The sequence below is a fragment of the Lagenorhynchus albirostris genome, chromosome 12, assembly GCF_949774975.1.
Source record: "Lagenorhynchus albirostris chromosome 12, mLagAlb1.1, whole genome shotgun sequence".
Taxonomy (NCBI): Eukaryota; Metazoa; Chordata; class Mammalia; order Artiodactyla; family Delphinidae; genus Lagenorhynchus; species Lagenorhynchus albirostris.
Genome location: NC_083106.1, coordinates 68,902,109 through 68,926,384, shown reverse-complemented (window position 1 = coordinate 68,926,384; position 24,276 = coordinate 68,902,109). Strand labels below are relative to the sequence as shown.

Below are 24,276 nucleotides of genomic sequence, written 5' to 3'. Positions count from 1 at the left end.
GCAAGTAAAAAAAATAAAAGGAATCAAAATTGGAAAGGATGAAGTAAAATTGTCACTGCTTGCAAATGACATAATACTCTACATAGAAAATTCTAAAGACGCCACCAGAAAACTACTAGAGCTCATCAATGAATTTTCTAAAGTTGTAGGATACAAAATTAATATATAGAAATCTGTTCCATTTCTATACACTAACAAACTATCAGAAAGAGAAATTAAGGAAACAATCCCATTTACCATCACATCAAAAAGTATAAAATACCTAGGAATAAACCTACTTAAGCAGGTAAAAGACCTGTATTCAGAAACCTGTAAGACACCGATGAAAGAAATTGAAGATGACACAAACAGATGGAAAGATATACCATGTTTGTGGGTTGGTAGAATTAATATTGTTAAAATGACCATACCACCAGGAGATTCCATATTTGTCTAAAATAATTCGTTAACAATAACCTAGATTCAGTTTATGCATCTCTGTTATTGACGCCTGTTGGAGAAAAGTGTTAGAAATAAAAAGAAGGGTAGCAAGTTGTGTTATCTGGGTTTTTTTTGTTTTGTTTTTTACCAGCACAATGTTAGGTTATATTACATCAAAAAAGTTTTTAATGGTCCCAAATATATATACTCAACAACTAAGCATACACTCAGGAGAAAAAAAAAATCAAAAACAAAATCAAACAAAAAAAATTATGACACAAATGACCACATCTAGAATTCCACTCAATCTTTAATCAAGTAGGGACAAATCCCCACTTAAAAAAAAAATCTGCAGTTTGAAGGGCAAAGGGAATAGATAAAAAAGAGGAAACTTCATATTCGCCCCTCCCCCAAAGAGGTTTTTCCAAACCTGCTGTAGCTTGACTAAAATGTTCAGAATGTACGATTTTAAAGGCAGGTCTCTTTATACAAAGAAACTGCTGGCATTCTTAACTAGTGAAGAATTAGGGCAGAAAAGCCTATTCTTCTGAGTCTCAAACATGGTCCGAGAAAGCATATTCTGATTGTAGCAACTGACCAGTCAATCCAGAGTTCCACTTTCAAAACCCCTGCCCTGTTGGCTTTTCGTTTCCATTTCCTTCCCTGAGAAAAGGGCAATGTGTGGTCCAAGCTTAGACCTCGAAGGTGTAAGTCTTCCCCCTAAATGTATAATTATCCCCTCCTCCTGCTCCACTGAATTGGCACTTGATGAGCAGAAGTCAAGTGTGTGAGCTGAGCTGTGTCAGTCATTCACAAGAGGCCACTGCTTTGTTATAGATTTTGTAGTGGGGAGGGGTAGAGAACCAGTTTTCTCAACAGGTACTGATCACAGGCAGTTGCCATTATGACTCAAACTTTGCTTTCTTTGACAAAGGGAGCGTGTCTTCCTTGTCTTCATCCTCATCATCATCCTCATCATCATCAGGATAATCTACCAGACCCACGAGGCCTCCCTTGGTAGTAATAGCTGCCGTCTGAGATGTATTTTTAGGGATGGATCCAGGAGAGCCTGGAGATCCTGGGGATCCAGGTGAGCCTGGAGAACCAGGCAGATTTGTTGCAGGTGACTGGCTGGAGAGGGTAGTCTTTGTTCCACTAGAAAGGGAAAGCTTGAAACTTGGGCTCTGCCGACCAGAAAGATTCGTTTTCAGAAGCACCTCCTTTTCCTCACTTTCTTTTAATTTCTTCCTCTCCATGAATTTACTTATTGGATCCATAATGTCATCATCATTCTTAGTTTTGTCAGATGGAGACACGACAGCTTCTCCATCTTCCATGTCATCTTCATCTGTGTTGAACCACATCTCCTCTTCATCTTCTGTTGTTCTGGCGTCTCTTCGATATCTATGATTCCTCAAAATGGAACGCATACTGTCACGTTTGGGATTATCTTGCCTTTCTCTTTGTTGTTCAAATCTCAGTTTCAATCCTTTAAATGTTTGTACATAATCTACATCTTCCAATGCTTTCCAGTAAATTTCAATTACATGATCAATTAATGATTTTATATCTTCCACTCTAATAAATTCAAACATTTCTATTATGGCAGAGTTCATCAGATTGTAGCGGGATCCATTGTTGAGAAATGCTTTGACTACTGGTTCAAACAAAAAGCTTTTCATTATATAGCGGTTGTAAAACTCATCTTTTAATCCAATAATCTTTCTCTTAAAACGAAGAGCACATAATGCCAAGAAAGCATGCTTCGAGGCCATAAGAACTAACACTCTCCGGAGAATGTCCTTATTAATAATGTAGTTCTTTATGTGGTAGGTATGGTGCTCCACACAAAATGTTAACAATTCCAATACAAGTGCCAACTGGGCAGTCTGAAAATCATCTTTGCTAGGTTTGTCTTCTGTTGTATTTACCAGTAAGGGAGCAGTAAGGACATGCATACAGTGCTTGTAGAAGAAACCCAGAAATTCAGTCTTTTCTGTTTTATTGGCAGTACCTAACATGTTTTCTGGGTCAACTAATGTTTGAAGGAGGCCCATAAGCTGGACTGCTCCTCCATGTTCAGGGTCTGTATCACAAATCATATGTTCTATAATGAGGTTGATGAGCAAAATATCATCATCATTCTGTTGTGCCTCCTGCATGACAAACTCTCGTATCATGGATGGATTATATTCAACCAAGTATGATAATATATCAGTAGCAGCACTTCGCACCTGTGTATCATCCATGCCAAGGATGACTTCTAAAGCTGGTAATATACCCATGTTTGACAAAGTCTTGAAAAAAGCATCTCTGTTTTGAGGTTGTAGCGTTTGGGAGAATGCACAAAATTCTTTTAAAAAGTTAACCAATTCCTGTCTTTTTTCCTCATCTGTTGCTTCATCTGTTAGCTGTGCAAACAGATCTGTCAGAAATTTTTCATCTTCCTGTAACATACCAACAATTTCTACCTTATTGAAAAAGATAAAAGAGTGAAGTGTTGATAACATATTTTCTTCAAAGACTGAAGGAGTAGGTAGAACCATGTCTTGTATATACTGAACTCTGTATGTCTGATGAATTTTTTGTTTCAGCTCAGGATCTGATATGGGAATCACTTCTTTAAACTTGAATGTTTTTGTTAGAAATTCCCTATGTTTTCGTGGTTGTGATAAAGCAGGATCATATTCTAAGCATCCAATGACGTCCATTATACATTCCTCAGAGAACATAACTTCAAAAAGAGCAGTTCGATTCAAGAGGAAGATGCCTTTGATAATTTCATACAAGTGGTGCAGTCCTTCAATATTTTCCAAATCCTCACACACATGAAAAAGCTCTAAGAGCTTTTTAATGTAATCCTCATTTCCCAGTGCTAGTGCAAGTTTTTCACGACGCAGGGGGGAAGGTAAAGATGCTGCCACAAGTTCTGCAATTTCCTCAAGGCGACTTAATTCACAAGATGGCAATTCTAAACCTGGCGATGACATATCATCGAAACGCTCCTCTTCAGACTCATCTACAAGGTCCTGAGTGATGTCCACTGATGGGTCCTTTCCTTGAACCTGACATTTTCTCCCAAATTTCATCACATCCAGCTTTTTCTTGAAAGCTAAGGGCCAAGTCATAATTTTCTGCTTCAGACCACACAAAGTGTCCTGTTGTTTCTTGTATACAGTATTAGGATTTATTTTGGACTCTAAAAGTAGAGAACCGTCGCTCTCGGCCCTGACAAGCAGGGACATGCCCTTCAGCCGCTCCACGTAGCCTGACGACACATGCCCGGTGCCCCGGTCGTCCCACTGCCGGTCCTCGTTGAGTGTGTAAACCTTCACCCGCCGCCGGGTGTCGGTCATCGTGCCGCCCGGGGGCCAGGGCAAAGGCCCCACCGGAGTCGCCCGGGAAGGGGGTCCAGGGAAGGCGGGAGCCGAGGCGAGAGGACGCCCACGAGCGGAGGGCTCCCCGGCCTCACTGCCGCCGCTGGCCGCCCCGGGGCCGCGCTGCTGCCCTCATGGCCCTCCGCCGGGCCTGAGCTCTGGCCCCCGCCTTTCCTCGCCTCCGGCTTCTCGGTGCTATTGTCCAGGCCCAGCGAACCCGGCCGCCCGAGGGGGCCGCGCAGCGCTTTGCAGCCTCCCGCCCCGCCGCGCTAGGAACTCGCGGCACTGTTCACTGCCCTGCTCCCGCCTCCGCCATGATCTCTGTGAAGCTGCTTCCCGCGCCGCCTCCTCCTCAGGCCGCCGCCGCCATGTTTTCCTTCCTTATACCTGGCCCTGCCTCCGCAGCCGGGCACTGCGCTCCGCTCCCCTGCTTCAAATGTCCGAAGCCGACCGGCACCTGGTCCTGCTGCAGCTGCCACCACTACGCGGGAGACTCCGAGAGCCCCCTGGCGCACGAGCGCTCTTGGCTACTGGGAGTCCCTTTCCTTCCGCCGCCGCTGCCGCCGCCTCTTCCGTCGCCTCTTCCGTCTAACTCACAGAGCCAAAGCCGCTGCCATCTTGGTTCGCCCCTCAATAGCGGCGCGCGGGGCCACCCCTGTAGCAGCTTCCGGGGCGGCCCATTGGCCCCACCATTTAAAGAGACAGGAGGGAAGCCGCGAGCCTCTCAGCGACGGAGGCCTCGGACGGAGACCTTGTTATCTGGGTTTTAAACAGACTCTGTTGGGTGGAATTAGGAGACACACCTCCTCACCTTTGAACTATTTACGTAAGCTGAGTTCGTTCTGGGGGAAAAGATGGAAACCCCACCATTCAATAAGGATTCAGACACATTTTGGGCAAATCGAGGGTGAGGACCTCAGTGGAAGTCTTAGACTATTGAGAGCATGACCAAAACCGTGAGAAAGAATTCATTGGAAGACAGGAGGATGTCTGGCAGGTTAGGTCATGCTCAGGAACAGCACTCCATCTTGAAGAGGTTCCAGCAACAATGCAGAGGTCAAACCTTGGTTTGTGCATCCCAGGAGAAAGTGTATGTGTTAATAATTGCAACAAATTGCTGACTTTAGGACTCAAGCAAGTTTATTGTGGGACACTTTCTCTGAGTATAATACAGAAAGAATAGTCTCTACATGTTGCACAAGCATCAGTGCCATTTCTTGGGAGCCTGACAACTGACTGATTACCCAGTTTGGAGCACATGTGTTAGGAGAAGAGTTCCATCTCAGAGTGATGCCTCTGAGAGATTTTTGAGGCTTGAAGCTGTGGGGTTTTGGCCTGTTTGTAGTGACTAGCTGTAAATAACGGCAGACCCACTGGCTAGTGAAAACACCCCTGATTCTTCCCGAAAATTCTTGAGGAGAAATGACTTCCTGCAGTTAAGGAGATGAAACATGTAAATTCGAAATTCTTTTTATACTTTTATATGGAAGTTTGCAATCTCACTGGGGGATAGATAAATGATATGATCTCCTTGATAGAGAGAGTATCTGTATCACTTTAAAATATGTTGCTGATCTCAGAACACACACCCTCTGGTGGCCAAGACCCTTTTAAGGCTCTGGTATAGCACAGGAGCAGAAATGTTTGGCTCATAGGATCTTAGAGGAGGTATGATTTACTCCATGGGTGTCCAGCCAGTTGGAGTCAGGCAGTGCCCAGTCCAACCCTGATGCAGAAAGGGATATCTTCACAAAGACTTTGTTGAACCAATGTGATAATATCCTCTAAGTTGTTTCCCAGTTAAGCCCCCCCACCTCATATTCTTGGAAACCTAACAAAGGGGAAGCAGGAGAGATTGTGCTGTTATTTGCAGGGTTTTTGTCTTATTTTTTAATGTTATAAATAGGCTATTGTGAGAAAACATTCTAAATTATCTAGATTTTCTATATTACAGAGAGGATACACTTCATCTTTCCTAATCAACGTGATCATTTATAGGGAAGGGTCTATATAACCAGCCCCAGCAAGGACACCTTCAGACTCTAGCAGATGGATTCTAAACTAATTAGTTGGGAATGAAAACATCTATAGCAAATGCATTATGTAAATACAGGCCATTTAAGATTACCCTGTCTTGAAGAGATAAAATTAGATACTTAACAGAGAAGGGGGAGGTTGGGAGCAGATTAGAGGTTCATTTAGATTATATTTTGTTATTAGTTCTCCTTATCATTAACATCTGGCCTCTGTAGCTATAAATTATAAATATTCCACAGGTATTAGATCAAGTTTTCAATTGATTTTAGAAGACTGATTTATATATGGCCACAGAGCAGGTAACATCTGAGGCAGAATATGATTATAAACTGAATGGAGTTAATATTTGGGGAAAATGTATAATTAGTTGAAGGTCCCTGCAGATTCACCAGTGTATTTCTATATTTTTCTTTGAAGTTCATTTGAAAATAAAATCTATGATGAGCTTACTTGACCAGTTTTGAACACTTTCATTTTACTACATTAAAAGGAGAGTATTTGCAATGGTTTTGTAATGCGCTGATGAGGCTGAACTGTTTCCCTAGGTATTTCCGGTTAGGGTAAGCCACAGGAGAGATTCTTGCTCAAGACTGGTAGGGTGGAAGTGAAGCAGTAACCATTTGGTAGCTCACAGACATTGCTGCTTATCCTCTGGTTCACATTGTTGAAACCAAGTGCTCCACCTTCCCCCAGGTCTTCTTTCAGTTTCTCTGACTCTTGGGCAAGGTGTGTGTTTAGTTCTGCAACCAAGAGCCCCAGCTTCTGTAGGATACCCCTGTCACCAACACCAGAGGCAGCAAGAAGAAACCTGGGTGTCAGTCCCTCTTTGTGGGAATCCAGCTCAGGCTGGTGAGTTCCAGTTCCGTCTTGTTCATCCCTACTCTATGTCCACCTTCCCTTCCTGACTACCCTGGGGACTTCAAGCTCCTTCATCAGAGTTGGAGACCCCAAGCTTACAGTGCCACAGCTTCCACAATCCCTGTATCAAATCCCTTCATACAAGTTGTTCTCAGTTGAGGGTAATTTTTTTTTTTTTGGTCACGCACAGCTTGCGGGATCTTAGTTTAGTTCCCCGACCAAGGATCAAGTCCATACCTCCGCTGCAGTGGTAGCGTGGAGTTCTAACTGCTGGATGCCAGTGAATTCCCAACTGAGGGCAATTTTCACTCCCATAGGAAACTTGGTGATCTTTGGAGATGTCTTATCGTGACAGAAGTGAGGAGGTGGGAGGGGTAGGGAGGCAGGCATGAGGGTTGCTACTGGCATCTAGTTGACAGAGTTCAGGTACATGGCTAAACATCCTACTACGTGCAGGTCAGCACCCTGTGGCCCTTGTGCGACACCCCCCCCCCCGACCCCAACACACACACATAGAATTATCCGGTGCAAAATGTTAATTTTGGAGGTTGAGAAACCCATAGGGTTTGGACTGGATAATTCTTTATGAGGTAGAAGGTTCAGGGGCTGTGGTTCTGTTTCAGATTGAACCCTAATTTTTTTTTTAAAGAAAAATTTTTAAAAAGAAATTTATTTATATTTTATTTTATTTTTATTTTTTGTGTGCAGGCTGAAAGCTTTATTTATTTTTATTATTATCTTAAAAAATTTTTAAGCCTATTTATTTATTTAACATCTTTATTGGAGTACAGTTGCTTTACAATGGTGTGTTAGTTTCTGCTTTATAACAAAGTGAGTCAGTTATACATATACATATATCCCTGTATTTCTTCCCTCTTGCGTCTCCCTCCCTCCCACCCTATTTATATTTTATTTTTGTCTGCGTTGGGTCTTTGTTGCTGAGCGTGGGCTTTCTCTAGTTGCGGCAAGCGGGGGCTACTCTTCGTTGTGGTGCACGGGCTTCTCATTGAGGTGGCTTCTCTTGTTGCGGAGCATGGGCTCTAGGCGTGTGGGCTTCAGTAGTTGTGGCACGCAGGCTCAGTAGTTGTGGCTCGTGGGCTCTAGAGTGCAGGCTCAGTAGTTGTGGTGCATGGGCTTAGTTGCTCTGCAGCATGTGGGATCTTCCTGGACCAGGGATCAAGCCCGTGTCCCCTGCATTGGCAGGCGGATTATTAGCCACTGCACCACCAGGGAAGTCCCAGAAGCCTAATATTTTAAAACAAATAGTTTAGCAGTTTCCTCCTTGTCAGCAAAACTACATTTTCATTAAAGACCAAAAAGATGAAAACTTCCTTGGCTGTGCCATGTGGCTTGCGGATCTTAGTTCCCTGACTGGGGATCGAACCTGGGCCCTGGGAAGTGAAAATGCCAAGTCCTAACCGCTGGACTTCCAGGGAATTCCCAAAAAGATGAAAACTTAAAAAAAAAATTATTTATTTAGTTTTATTTTTGGCTGCGTCAGGTGTTAGTTGTGGCAGACGGGATCTTTCATTGCAGTGCATGGGCTCTTCATTGTGGCGGTTGCGCTTCTCTCTAGTTGTGGTGCGCAGGCTCCAGAGCACAGGGGCTCTGTGGTTGCAGCATGCAGGCTTAGTTGCCCCGCAGCCTGTGGGACGTTAGTTCCCTGACCAGGGATTGAACCTGCATCCCCTGCATTGGAAGGCGGATTCTTAACCACTGGACCACCAGGGAAGTCCCAAAAGATGAAAACTTTTGATGAACATACACAGCTATCAATCTCTGGTGATATATTTATAGCTATAGAGCACGGTCAGATCCTAACATTTATGAAACACATATTATATAGTAAAAATCACAGAAGTTCTCTGTCAAAGTGTTTTTCTCAAATTGAGAGACTTCTTTTTTTTTTTTTTTTAAACAGCAGATGTTGGGTTTATAGGAAAATTGAGCAGAAAGTAGAGTTCCCATATATCCATATCCACATCGCCTCTCCAACTGAGTTTTCACTATTATTAACATCTCTGTTAGTGAGTGTAAGTTTATCACAATTAACGAACCAATATTGATATGCTACTAAAGTTCATAGTTTACATTAGGGTTCATTCTGTGTTTGTATTAGTCTGCTCAGCCTTCTGTAACAAAATACCATAGACCGGTTGGCTAAAACACCAAAATTGATTTGCTCACAATTCTGTGGGCTGGAAGTCCAAGATCAAGGTCCAGTAGGGTTCTGTTTCTGGTGAGAGCTCTTCCTGGCTTGTAGATGGCTGGCTTCTCTCTGTGTGCCCACATGATCTTTCCTTTGTGCTTGAGGAGAGAGAGAGAGAGAGCTTGCTGTGTTTCTTCTTATAAGGACACTAATCCTATCATAGCAGGGCCCCATTCTTATGACCTCATTTAACCTAATTACCTCCTTATAGGCCCTATGTCCAAAAACAGTCACACTGGGGATTAGGGTTTGGGAGAACACAGTTGAGTCCATAGTTGAGTCCATAGCAGTTCTAGAGTTTTTGACAAATGCATAATATCATGTATCCACCATTAAAGTATCATACAGAATAGTTTCATTGTCCTAAAGATCTCGTGTACACCACCTATTCATCTCTCCCCTCAAATCCCTGGCAACCACTGATCTCTTTACTGTCTCTATAGTGTTGCCTTTTCCAGAACACCATTGAAATCATACCAGTTGAAATCATACAATATGTAGCCTTTTCAGACTGACTTCTTTACTTAGCAATATGTGTTTAAGTGTCCTGCATGTCTTTTTGTGTCTTGATAGGACATATCTTTTTATTGCCCCACAATATTCATTGTATGGATGTACCACAGTTTGTTTATCCATTGACCTATTGAAAGACATCTTGGTTGCTTCCAATTTTTGGAAATTATGAATAAAGCTTTTATAAATATTCATGTGCAAGTTTTTGTGTGGATATACATCTTGAACTCATTTGCATAAGTATCCAGGAGTACAGTTGCTGGATTGAATGGTAACACTATGTTAAGCTTTGTAGGAAACTATCAAACTGTCTTCCAAAATTGGTGTGCCATATTGCATCCCACCAACAATGAATGACAATTCCTGTTGCTTTACATTCCTGTCAGCATTTGGTGTTGTCTGTGTAATAGGTGCATAGTGGTGGCTCATTGTTTTAATTTTCAATTTCCTAATGATATGTGATATTGATTGTCTTTTTCTATGTTTACTTGCTATCCATATATCTTTGTTGGTGAGGTATCAGTTCAGATCTTTTCTTTTTTTTATTGCCTTGTTTTACAAAAATTTATTTACTTTTGGCTCCATTGGGTCTTCATTGCTGCACGTGGGCTTTCTCTAGTTGAGGTGAGCGGGGGCTACTCTTTGTTGCAGTGCGTGGGCTTCGCATTGCAGTGGCTTCTCTTGTTGCGTAGCATGGGCTATTAGGTGCACAGGCTTCAGTAATTGTGGCTCACGGTCTCTAGAGCACAGGCTTAGCTGTTGTGGAGCATGGGCTTATTTACTCCACAGCATGTGGGATCTTCCTGGACCAGGACTCGGACCTGTGTCCTGTGCATTGGCAGACGGATTCTGAACCAGTGCACCACCATGGAAGCCCAGTCCAGATCTTTTGCCTTCTCTTAAATTGGGTTGTGTGTTTTCTTATTGTTGAGTTTTAAGAGTTCTTTATATATTCAGAAATAAGGGCCTGTCTTTTCATTCTCTTAACAGTGTCTTTCACAGAACAGAAGTTTTACACTTTAATTAAGTTCAGCTTATCAATTGTTTCTTTCATGGGTTCTGCTTTTGGTGTTGTATCTGTAAACTCACTGCCAAATCTAAGGTCACCTAAATTTTTTCTGATGTTGTCTTTTAGGAGGTTTATAGTTTTATGTTTTATATTTAGGTCTATAATCCATTTTGAATTAATTTTTGTGAAAGGTGTAGGGTCTGTCTAGGTTATTTTTTTTTCTTTTTGCATGTAGATGTCCAGTTGTTACAGCATTATTTATCAAAAAGACTATTGTTATAGGCTGAATTGTGTCCCCCCTAGCCCCCCAAATTCATATGTTGAAGCCTTAGCTCAGTGCTTTAGAATGTGACTGTATTTAGAGATAGGGCTTTCAAAGAAGTAAGTTAAAATGAGTTGTTAGAGTGGGCTCTTATCCAGTGTGACTGATATCCTTATAAAAAGGGACTACAAACACCAGACACATATACAGACCAAGAGATGACCATATGAAGACACAGTGAGAAAGTTGCCATCTGCAAGCCAAGGAGAGAAGCCTCAAAAGAAACCAGACCTGCTGACGCCATGATCTTGGACTTCTAGCCTCCAGAACTGTGACAAATAAATTTCTGTTGTTTAAGCCATCCAGTCTGTGATATGTTGTAATGGCAGTCCTAGCAAACTAATACAACTATCATTTATCCATTGAATTGCTTTTGCTTCTTTGTCAAAGATCAGCTGTCTGTATTTATGTGGGTGTATTTTTGTGCTTCCTATTCTGTTTCATTGATTGATTTGTCTGTTTTTCACCAGTACCATATTGTGTTAATTACTGCAGCTTTATAGTAAGTCTTTAAAGTTAAGTAGTGTCAGTCCTCCAACTTTGTTCTTCTTCACTATTTTGTTGGTTATTTTGAGTCTTTTGTCTTTCCATATAAACTTTAGAATCAGTTTGTCAGTATGCACAAAATAACTAGCTAGGATTTTGATTGGGATTGCATTTGAATCTATAGGTCAAAATGGGAAGAACTGAGCTCTTAACAACATTTTGTCCTCCTATCCATGAACATGAACTATCTCTCCGTTTATTTAGATATTCTTTGATTTCATTCATTGGAGTTTGTATTTTTCCTCATGTAGATCTTGTACATATTTTGTGAGGTTTATACTAATATATTTCTTTTTTTGAGTGCTAATGTAAATGATGTGTTTTTAATTTCAAATTCTAATTTTTCATTGCTGGCATTTAGGAAAGCGATTGACATATGTTAGTTTTCTTTGGGGACAGGCAGTTGCTGAGGAAAAAGAAATGCTCTGGGCTTATTTCAAAATGGTTAATTTTTCCCTTCCACTGCCACAAGCACAAGGGGGGTTTTTCTCTGATCTTCACTCTGAGAATGTGGAGGGGCTCTTGAAGGTAAAACTCAAAAAATGTGAGGTTTCCCCTGAAGCTGGGCACCCTGGAGTTTTATCTCTTAAGTTAGACCAAACTCAGTATCCAGAAATTAGTGAATTGTCCTTTAAGAGGTCCTTCCAGGCTCTAGCAGCAGCTTCTGCTCCAGTAAGCTGTGATTCTCTGTATTCTTCAGTTTCTCCAGTTTTCAGGGCAGTGGTTTGCCCTATGGTCTCAGTTCTCTGGTGGATCTAAGCAGAGTTGTTGATTTTCGCTTTGTTCAGTTCTTTTTTTTTTTTAGATATGAGGATGGGAATTACAATTTCCAAGCTCTTTACATGTCAGACTGGAAACTAGAAGTCTCACAGCATTTTATAAAGTATCAGGAGCCTCAAGTATTATAAAAATAACACATCAGTAGCATTATATTGAACAATATGGACATTTTTCACTATATACTTTTATTTTATGTGATTATTAAAGGAAATGTAAGCTCTGTTAAAAAGAAAGATAAAGTAATTAAAACAGCAGTTTCTAATTAGTCCTATCACCCAACACCATCTCTGTTCACATTCTAGTAAATGTCTCCTTCCTTCCTCCCTCCTCTTCAGATTTTGTGAAGCGCCTACAATCTGCTGTTCCCTGAGCTAGATGCAGGTTCTTTGGAGTTTCTTGTACCTGTATCATTGTGTGCCTGTAAGCTATGTGATGAACTCAATTCTCCCAACCATTTTCTTCTGGTTCAACTAGTACTGGTTCAGTATCACAGTGCCCTGCGATGTCATCTGGTTTCACTTGGAACAAAAAAGATTCTACTTTTAGAGATACACAAGAGGACAGATATCACCTGGTAGTACTTAGTGATGACATAGTCATCCAAACTTTTTTGTTTGTTTTTGTTTTTTGTTTTTGCGGCACGCGGGCCTCTCACTGTCGTGGCCTCTCCCGTTGCGGAGCACAGGCTCCGGACGCGCAGGCTCAGCGGCCATGGCTCATGGGCCCAGCCGCTCCGCGGCATGTGGGATCTTCCCAGACCGGGGCACGAACCCGTGTCCCCTGCATCGGCAGGCGGACTCTCAACCACTGCGCCACCAGGGAAGCCCCCCTCCCTGCTTTTAAGGAGTTCAGGATCAGCACAAGGGAGTAAATGACGTATTTCTTTATTGGGAACATTCTCTAAATAGAAATAATTTCCAGGGCTTCCCTGGTGGTGCAGTGGTTGAGAGTCTGCCTGCCGATGCAGGGGACATGGGTTTGTGCCCCGGTCCGGGAAGATCCCACATGCCGCGGAGCGGCTGGGCCCATGAGCCATGGCCGCTGAGCCTGCGCGTCCGGAGCCTGTGCTCCGCAACGGGAGAGGCCACGACAGTGAGAGGCCCGCGTACCGCAAAAAAAAAAAAAAAAAAAGAAATGATTTCCAAATGAAAAATAGAGAACCTGGGTTATGACCAGGGTAAAGCTAATTCTGGAAGTGTATTCTTTTCCTTCTGCATATTTTAAAGATTAAATAAATTTATTTTTAATTTATGGCAATAACAAAATTTCTGACAGAGAGATAGGGAGAGAAGGAAGGAGGGAAAGAGAGATAAGGTATTGCAAAATGTGCAATTCACACAGTACTCCTTTCAAATGGTACAGGATTGTTCCTTTCTTCTCATTTAGAAAGTCTTTCATTCTACCACTTGAACAGAATCTGAACAAGGTGAGGGACTTGTTTTCCAAATACGGTCATATGCTGAGGTTCTTGGTGGACATGATTTCTTGGGATACTATTCAACCCACTACTGCTGCAAAGATGGTGTAGGGAATTCCTGAGTACTGTTTACCTGCACATCAGCTTTTAATCTGAAGTAGACAGCTCCTCAAACCAGGCAGACCGAGTGAATCTCTGCGTCGCAAGTGATTCATGCACAGGTGTCCAAGGCCACATCTCCTGGTGCCCATTCCTTTTAGGCACCTCACAGAATGATCTCTCTCTGAGGCTCCACTATATCAGAGGTGTGATATGGCGAGAGCAGGTTCAAGCCTTTGCTATGTGGAGAAACTGAAAACACTAATCCCATTCTTACTCTCTGGGATCTACCCTGGGTGTTGGTTTTTTAATTTAATGTTTTATTTTGAGATAATTGTTGATTCATATTGAACGTATAGTTGAAATATATAGTAGAGGGAGATCCTTTGTACCTTTTCCCCAGGTTTTCCCCAGTGTAACTTCTTGCAAAACTACAGTATAATATCACAGCCAGGGTATTGACATTGATACAACCCACTGATCTTACTCAGATTTCCCCAGTTTTTCTTGTTCAGTGGGCCCTCCATATCGGCATGTTCTGTGTCCCCGGATTCAACCAACTGTGCATCTGCAACTGGTTGAATCCTGGACGCCGCACTCTCCGATAGGGAGGGCCCACTATAAGTAGAATACAAGATAGACAACAGCAAACTTTCACAGAGAAGGTAGATGTAAAACTGAATGTTCAGAGGCAGAGATTAGTAGTATGTAGAGAGAGCAAGGAAGTCTGCAAGGAGGAGGTTAAATCTGAGTTGGGTTTATACAGAGGGGGAACGTTAGAGATGAAGAGGAAGACATTCTAAGTATTGGGGTGTTATACGCAAAGCTCTGGAGATGGAAAGCTTAGACCGCATGTGGAGAAGAGGAAGTTGTTTTGCTGAAAGGATCAGGGAAGAGCAAATGTGGAAAACGAGGTTGGGATTTCTATTAGGGCCAGTCCACAGAGTGCATGTATGATAGACAGGAGAACGTGGCATTCATTCTGCCAGCAATGGGGTCCTGTAAGTGTTTTGTGTAGGAGACTGATACAATTGGAGCAGTGTGGTTCTGGAACTTTTCTGGCGATTGTGCTATAAATGGATCGCAACAAGGAAAGGTGTAGGCTGTGTGTTGTGGCAGAAGTTGAGGCACTCTTCCAGAGGCCCTGGACTCTGAGTGGAGAGGTGGCAGAGGGAATGGAGAGGGAGCAAGAGTGTGACAGAGGTGACGAGGGCAGAACCCACAGGACCTGGCAACTCACTGTTCCGACAAACTGTGATGTTCCCTTCAGGTTTTCTGTTTGAGTATTTATTTCACTGCTAATTGCTATTAACTGTCACCTTAATTTTAGTGATTGCAATTATTTGAATGATAAAAGGTATTGTATTAATGTTCACGATTTTGTAATCAGTTTTGTCATGGCCCTTAAAAATTAAGTAGCAGATGTCTGCTTTCAGAGGATGATAATGGATCACTACATGCCAGATCCAATTATGAACTTAGAATTGCTCTCATACTGTACATTTACCAGGACAGTACTCCCTCAGGATGCTACTTAAAATACATGGAGCCAAATTCCGCCCTTAGCTGAAACCATGAATCTCTTGAACTGGGAACGCCTGTCACTTGGCAGAATTTAAATCCCATCAGGGGCTTCCCTGGTGGCGCAGTGGTTGCGAATCCGCCTGCCAATGCAGGGAACACGGGTTAGAGCTCTCATCTGGGAAGATCGCACATGCCGCGGAGCAACTAAGCCCGTGTGCCACAACTACTGAGCCTGCGTTCTAGAGCCCACGAAGCCACCACAATAAGAAGCCCGCGCACCACAACGAAGTGTAGCCCCTGATTACCGCAACTAGAGAAAGCCGGCGCCCAGCAATGAAGACCCAATGCAGCCAAAGGTAAATAAATAAGTAAATAAATATTAAAAAAAATAAATCCCATCAAATACAGCAGAAGCATTTCCATGCACACTGTATTTTTTTCCATGAGAAATACATTTATGTATTATACTAACTGTGCAAGAGCATAGATCTGTATTCGTGTGTGTGTGTGTATTTGGATGGACTCATGCACTGATATGTCTATTGTCAGCAATGGATATATAGTAACTTCTGACAGTATGTCATTGCTAGCCATTAAGAGATGTAGTCTACGTAAACATGTCTTAATAAACTGTTATAAAGGAGGTTCTATTCCTTTGAAACTCTTCTTGGCTTCTTTTCAGATAAAAGTCAGGTGAGTTGTCAACATTTTGAAAAAAGAATAATGAATCATAAATACATTAAAGCAACTGTGATTTTATTTAGTGTATCCTAAATTTGATGCATATGTTAATTCTGATGACCTAGTCAGTTAATTATACAAGCTAATATTAAAATTCCAGTGCCTGGATCAATACATAGCTGTTCTATTTGAATAAATGAAAATTATTATATTTTCATTTAAGATTTGACTTTTAGATCATTTTGGTTGCCAGTGCAGACTCTGGAGCCAGAGCATAGGTTTAATGCAGACCATAACACTCTCTCTAGCTGTGTGATTTAGGTAGTATACTCTATCTCTTTGTGCTTTAATTTCCTCATCTGTAAAATGGGAATGATAATTGTACCCACCTGTCAGGATTATCATGAGGAATTAAATGATTTAGTTTGTGTAAGGCCTAACACACAGTGAACACTTAATAGATGTTAGCTATTATTATTGATATCAAATATACATTATGTATTGCTATCTAAGTTAAATTTAATCTGTGTAATTCCTAAATTATGATTCAGAAATTCATGTACTTATATAACTGCAGTACTAGGTAGAGGTGACTGTTCCTTTCCAAATCCTCCCATAGTATTTTCTGTCTTGAGGAACACAGGACATCATATTTCTTTTCTTTTTTTTTTTTTTTTTTTTGCGGTATGCGGGCCTCTCACTGTTGTGGCCTCTCCCGTTGCGGAGCACAGGCTCCGGATGCGCAGGCTCAGCGGCCATGGCTCACGGGCCCAGCCGCTCCGCGGCATGTGGGATCTTCCCGGACCGGGGCACGAACCAGCAACCCCTGCATCAACAGGCGGACTCTCAACCACTGCGCCACCAGGGAAGCCCCATCATATTTCTTTATACTGTGTGAGTATCCCACTAATTATAAATAATAAGTAAATAATTATGCAGCTCATTAACTTCCTCTGAATATCTTTTATAATAGGTAAATAGTATCTAATGCTGGATTGGTAAATAATGATACTTACAGTCAATTTTAGTTTGTAATATTTACTTTGCTGCTAACTACTATTAGCAATTGCATCAACTATATCACAATGATTTGAAAGATTTAATAAAATCCATTGTTTTAATAATCACAATTCAATGATTAGTCCTAAATTTTCCAATATTTGTCTCAAACTCTGAGAATAAAATGTAGAATAGAGAGTAAAATTTCCCTTTTCCCTTCAATCGTATCTTCCTTATATTTTAAAAAAGAAAAAGAAAACCCAAAACAGAAACAAGAAGCCAAAGCTCATCCAGTGAAACTATTTCCATTTCCAGACATTTCTAGCATTTTTTTCTTTGGGTAGATATTTCTGAAATGAGTGGTTTGTGTATCTTGAACACTTTTAACACACTTGAACTCATTTATACCGTGTTTTCCTCATTTTGTACTGGGTCAGCACTCAACAAAAATGACCATGTTCTCTTGCTTCCCAAATCCTTGGCTGTATCCTCATTCTCTTCCTAACCGTTCTTAATAATGGGTGTTCCTTATGTTAGCGCTTGGGTCTCATCTCTTCCTTTTTGTTTTCTTTTGTCTTACTAAATCATTCTTTTGGAGATTTTAGCTGTATTTTTTACTTTAATTATGTGTTTGCAAGCCACATTCTTTGCCATTCTCTCTGAATTTTCCATTACCTCTGAAACATCTTAGGGCTGCCATAACAAAATACCACAAATTGAGTGGCTTAAAACAAAAGAAATGTACTCTCTCACAGATCTGGAGGCCACAAGTCTGAAATCAAGATGTCAGCAGGGTTTCAGTCCCTCTGAAGGCTCTAGAGGAGAATCCTTCCTTGTCTCTTCCAGCTTTTGGTGGCTCTCAGTGTTCCTTGGCTTCATTGGTTTGTGGCCACATCTTTCCAATCTCTGCCTCTGTCTTCACATTGCCTTCTCCTCTGTGTGTCTGTTTTCTCCTCTTCTGTCTTGTCTCCCCTGTGTCTCTTTCTCTTAAAAAGACACTTATCATTGGATTTAGGGCCTGCCTGGATAATCCAGTATGTCTCTTTAACTTGAGATCCTTAACTTAAATGACATCTGTAAAGGCCCTTTCTCCAAAGAGGATAATTCACAGGTTCTGGGAATTAGGACGTGGAAATTTCTTTCTTGGGGTTGTCATTCAACCCACTACGCCAGGCATAAGGAAAACACTACATAGTCCAATGACAAATGATAACTGAAACCAGACCTAGGTGTTGGATATCAGAAGGAATGACGGAATAGAAAACTAGAGCACACATGCCCTGGCCAGCCCTTCCTCAGCTCTAGCTACTGTTGACATGGGGCCATGCAGACCTGCTATTGCCAGTTCTTCTGTTAACCCCAGAGAAGCTGAAAATCCAGATTTTTGTGTGCTGGTAACTAATTAAAACTTTAAAAATCCACTTAGTAGATAACACTGTGGGGAATACAAACCTGCCGGTGGGTCAGATGCAGCAAAGTTGCCAGCTTGTGACCTCTTGTTACAGTCTGATGCTCAGAAAGCAGCTTTGATGAGAAGGGCCGAGAACCCTTACCCCAGAGGTGAGAGAGGTGTTTAATGTAATGTCAACTGAGATAGGAAGAAAGATGCTAATATTACCTTTGATTTGCCAGTCTTTGCTCTTTAATGAGAAACTCAATTTCTAAACCTGAAAGCTCAGTTTCTTGTTGATGTCCTCTGATGAAAATTTTAAGCTGAGAATTGTACAATACTTGCTTAAGAGTAGTGTCTATAAACTTTTGGAAGGCAGGCAGAAACCTATTCTTTAAGTACCATTTCAACAGGATTTTTTAGGCTTAATTCTTTTTCTTCATGTTTTTAGCAGCAGAGTAAATATTTTTTATTGAAGTATAGTTGATTTAGAATGTTGTGTTAATTTCTGCTCCACACGAAAATGACTGTTATACATATATATATTCTTTTTTATATTCTTTTCCATTATGGTTTATAGTTCCCTGTGCTATACAGTAGGACCTTGTTGTCTATCCATTCTATATATAAAAGTTTGCATCTGTTAACCCCAAACTCCCAATCCATCCTTTCCACACTCCCCCTCCCTATTGCCAACCACAAATCTGTTCTCTATGTCTATGAGTCTTTTTTTTAAAAAAAATATTTATTTATTTATATTTGTTTGGTTTTGCCGGGTCTTAGTTGTGGCAGGTGGGCTCCTTTAGTTGTGGCACATGGGCTCCTTAGTTGTGGCACATGGGCTCCTTAGTTGTGGCATGTGAACTCTAGTTGCAGCACGCATGTGGGATCTACTTCCTTGACCAAGGATCGAACCCAGGCCCCCTACATTGGGAGCATGGAGTCCCAACCACTGCACCACCAGGGAAGTCCCTGTGAGTCTGTTTGACAGAGTAAATATTAATGTGACTTAATGTCCCGGCCATACTGTTATGTCTGCAGCTTCCTGAATATGCTATGCCCTCTTTCATCTTCAACCCTTCTCACCACTGGCCCTGTGCAGTCACCTTCAATTCCTACCTGATCAATTAACTGGTGTGACTTTCTGCATTAGTCTTTCCTACAGCCCTATGGCTGTGTTGGATTCCCCTGTTTCTAAACCCTGGAATGGTGGTTCTCAGTGGGGACAGTATTGCCTCCTGGGGGACAGTTTGAAATTAATGGAGATATTCTGTTGTTGTTTCGCAATGACGTGTTACTGGAATTTTTTGTGAGGGAGATTGGTATGTTGGCATAAGGGACAATCTCACACAATGAAGGATTGTCCTGCATTTGTAGGGCTTTTGAATGTCCTGCCGAACATTTGCATAGTTAAAAATGTTTAGCATACCTTGTCTAGAATAAAACTCATTTTACATATAAACTCAATGTAGTTTTTACATCATTGAAGTAAACTCTGTATTTTCTAAGAATGCAATTACTAAGTAAATCTAGTGAAGATACTGCTGTTTTTCGTTTGGAACTTTCCTCAGGGAAAAGGAAACCATTTCAGAAAATCATATTACTGACTGCAATGACGTTTGTGGTTTTTGAGGCCAATACAGCATACCGGATCAGTCTGTACATGTAGCTGTCTCCTTCACGGTGATTCTAAGTGTATTAGTCAGTTCAGAATACCATAACGAAATACCATAGACTGGGTTTATTTATTTCCCACAGCTCTGGAGGCTGAAAAGTCCAAGATTTGGTTTCTGGTGAGAACTTACTGGCTGGCGGATGGCTGCCTTCTGTTTTGTTTTTTTTGCGTTCATCTGTTTTTAAAATTTTTTTAAGTTTTAAATTTTTTTATATAGCAGGTTCTTATTAGTCATGCATTTTATACACATCAGTGTATACAAGTCCATCCCAATCTTCCAATTCATCATACCATCACCCCACCCTCCTGCCGCTGTCCCCGCTTGGTGTCCATACGTTTGTTTGCTGCATCTGTGATCTATTTCTACCCTGCAAACTGGTTCATCTGTACCATTTTTCTAGGTTCCACATATATGCGTTAATATACGATATTTGTTTTTCTCTTTCTGACTTACATCACTCTGTATGACAGTCTCTAGATGCATCCACGTCTCTACAAATGACCCAATTTCCTTCCTTTTTATGGCTGAGTAATATTCCATTGTATATATGTCCCACATCTTCTTTATCCATTTGTCTGCCGATGGGCATTTAGGTTGATTCCATGACCTGGCTATTGTAAGTAGCGCAGCAATGAACACTGGGGTGCATATGTCTTTTTTAATTATGTTTTTCTCTGGGTATATGCCCAGGAGTGGAATTGCTGGGTCATATGGTAATTCTGTTTTTAGTTTGCTAAGGAACCTCCATAGTGTTCTCCATACTGGCTGTATCAATTTACATTCCCACCAACAGTGCAAGAGGGTTCCCTTTTCTCCATACCCTCGTTTATTGTTTGTAGATTTTCTGATGATGCCCATTCTAACTGGTGTGAGGTGATACCTCACTGTAGTTTTGATTTGCATTTCTCTAATAATTAGTGATGTTGAGCAGCTTTTCATGTGGTTCTTGGCCATCTGTATGTCTTTTTTGGAGAAATGTCTATTTAGGCCTTCTGCCCATTTTCTGGTTAGATTGTTTGTTTTTTTAATATTGAGCTGAATGAGCTGTTTATATATTTTGGAGATTAATCCTTTGCCCGTTGATTCATTAGCAAATATTTTCTCCCATTCTGAGGGTTGTCTTTTCGTCTTGTTTATGGTTTCCTTTGCTGTGCAAAAGCTTTTGAGTTTCATTAGGTCCCATTTGTTTATTTTTGTTTTTATTTCCATTTTTCCAGGAGGTGGATCAAAAAAGATCTTGCTGTGATTTATGTCAAAGAGTGTTCTTCCTATGTTTTCCTCTAAGAGTTTTATAGTGTCTGGTCTTGCATTTAGGTCTCGAATCCATTTTGAGTTTATTTTTGTGTATGGTGTTAGGGAGTGTTCTAATTTCATTCTTTTACATGTAGCTGTCCACTTCTCCCAGCACCACTTATTGAAGAGACTGTCTTTTCCCCATTATATATTCTTGTCTCCTTTGTCATAGATTAGTTGACCGTAGGTGCGTGGGTTTATCCCTGGGCTTTATATGTTGTTCCATTGATCTATGTTTCTGTTTTTGTGCCAGTACCATATTGTCTTGATTACTGTAGCTTTGTAATATAGTTTGAAGTCAGGGAGTCTGATTCCTCCAGTTCCGTTTCTTTCCCTCAAGACTGCTTTGGCTATTCGGGGTCTTTTGTGTCTCCATACAAATATGAAGATTTTTTGTTCTAGTTCCATAAAAAATGCCATTGGTAATTTGATAGGGATTGCATTGAATCTGTAGATTGCTTTGGGTAGTATAATCATTTTCACAATATTGGTTCTTCCAATCCAAGAACATGGTATATCTCTCCATCTGTTGGTATTATCTTTAATTGCTTTCATCAGTGTCTTATAGTTTTCTGCATACAGGTCTTTTGTCTCTCTAGGTAGGTTTATTCCTAGGTATTTTATTCTTTTTGTTGCAGTGGTAAATGGGAGTGTTTCCTTAATTTCTCTTTCAGATTATTCATCATTCGTGTATAGGAATGCCAGAGATTTCTGTGCATTAATTTTGTATCCTGCCACTTTACCAAATTCATTGATTAGCTCTAGTAGTTTTCTGGTAGCATCTTTAGGATTCTGTATGTATAGTATCATGTCATCTGCAAACATTGGCAGTTGTACTTCTTCTTTTCCAATTTGTAGACCTTTTATTTCTTGTTTTTCTCCGATTGCCATGGCTAGGACTTCCAAAACTATGTTGAATAATAGTGGTGAGAGTGGACATCCTTGTCTTGTTCCTGATCTTAGTGGAAATGGTTTCAGTTTTTCAACATTGAGAATGATGTTTGCTGTGGGTTTGTCATACATGGCCTTTATTATGTCGAGGTAGGTTTCCTCTGTGCCCATCTTCTGGAGAGTTTTTGTCATAAATGGGTGTTGAATTTTGTCAAAAGCTTTTTCTGCATCTATTGAGATGATCGTATGGTTTTTTTATTCTTCAATTTGTTAATGTGGTATATCACATTGATTGATTTGCGTATATTGAAGAACCATTGCATCCCTGGGATAAATCCCACTTGATCATGGTGTATGATTGTTTTAATCTGTTGTTGGATTCTGTTTGCTAGTATTTTGTTGAGGATTTTTGCATCTATATTCATCAGTGATATTGGTGTGTAATTTTCTTTTTTTGTATTATCTTTATCTGGTTTTGGTATCAGGGTGATGATGGCCACATAGAATGAGTTTGGGAGTGTTCCTTCCTCTGCAATTTTTTGAAAAGTTTGAGAAGGATAGGTGTTAGCTCTTCTCTAAATATTTTATAGAATTTACCTGTGAAGCCATCTGGTCCTAGACTTTTGTCTGTTGGAAGATTTTTAATCACAGTTTCAATTTCATTACTTGTGATTGGTCTGTTCACATTTGCTCTTTCTTCCTTGTTAAGCCTTGGAAGGTTATACGTTTCCAAGAATTTGTCCATTTCTTCCAGGTTGTCTATTTTATTGGCATAGAGTTGCTTGTAGTAGTCTCTTAGGATGCTTTTTACTTCTGCGGTGTCTGTTGTAACTTCTCCTTTTTCATTTCAATTTTATTGATTTGAGCTCTCTCCCTCTTTTTCTTGATGTGCCTGGCTAATGGTTTATCAATTTTGTTTATCTTCTCAAAGAACCAGCTTTTAGTTTTATTGATCTTTGCTATTGTTTTCTTTGTTTCAATTTCATTTTTTTCTGCTCTGTACTTTATGATTTTTTTCCTTCTGCTAACTTTGGGTTTTGTTTGTTCTTCTTTCTCTAGTTCCTTTAGGTGTAAGGTTAGATTGTTTATTTGGGATTTTTCTTGTTTCTTGAGGTAGGCTTGTATAGCTATAACGTTCCCTCTTAGAACTACTTTTGCTGCATCCCATAAGTTTTGGATTGTCACGTTTTCATTGTCATTTGTCTCTAGGTATTTTTTGATTTCCTCAGTGATCTCTTGGTTATTAATAACGTATTGTTTAGCCTCCATGTTTTTGTGTTTTTTACGTTTTTTTCCCTGTCATTTATTTATTTATTTATTTTTTTTTTTGTGGTACGCAGGCCTCTCACTGTTGTGGGCTCTCTCGTTGCAGAGCACAGGCTCCGGACATGCAGGCTTAGCGGCCATGGCTCACGGGCCCAGCCGCTCCGTGGCATGTGGGATCTTCCCGGACCGGGGCGCGAACCTATGTCCTCTGCATCAGCAGGCAGACTCTCAACCACCGCGCCACTACGGAAGCTCCCTGTAATTCATTTCTAATCTCATAGCATTGTGGTCAGAACAGATGCTTGATATGATTTCAGTTTTCTTATATTTACTGAGACTTGATTTGTGACCCTACATGTGATCTATCCTGGAGAATGTTCCGTGTGCACTTGAGAAGAAAGTGTAATCTGGAGTTTTTGGATGGAATGTCCTATAAATATCAATTAAATCTACCTTGTGTATTGTGTCATTTAAAGCTTGTGTTTCCTTATTAATTTTGTTTGGATGATCTGTCCATTGGTGTAAGTGAGGTGTTATAGTTCCCCACTATTATTGTGTTACTGTCAATTTCCTCTTTTAGAGCTGTTAGCAGTTGCCTTATGTATTATGGTGCTCCTATATTGGGTGCATATATATATATATATTTTTTTTTTTTTGCAGTACGCGGGCCTCTCACTGTTGTGGCCTCTCCCGCTGTGGAGCACAGGCTCCGGACGCACAGGCTCAGCGGCCATGGCTCACGGGCCCAGCCACTCCGCGGCATGTGGGATTTTCCCAGACCGGGGCACGAACCTCGTGTCCCCTGCATCGGCAGGTGGACTCTCAACCACTGGGCCACCAGGGAAGCCCGCGTATATATTTATAATTGTTATATCTTCTTCTTGGATTGATTCGTTGATCATTATGTAGTATCCTTTCTTTCTCTTATAACATTCTTTATTTTAAAGTCTATTTTATCTGATACGAGTA

General features: G+C 40.9%; 1 pseudogene; it reads right to left on the bottom strand.

Annotated features, from left to right (window-relative positions):
• Positions 1-715: 715 nt before the first annotated feature.
• On the bottom strand, positions 716-3,776 carry LOC132530391 (serine/threonine-protein phosphatase 4 regulatory subunit 3A-like; annotated as a pseudogene).
• Between the last annotated feature and the right edge of the window lie 20,500 nt (positions 3,777-24,276).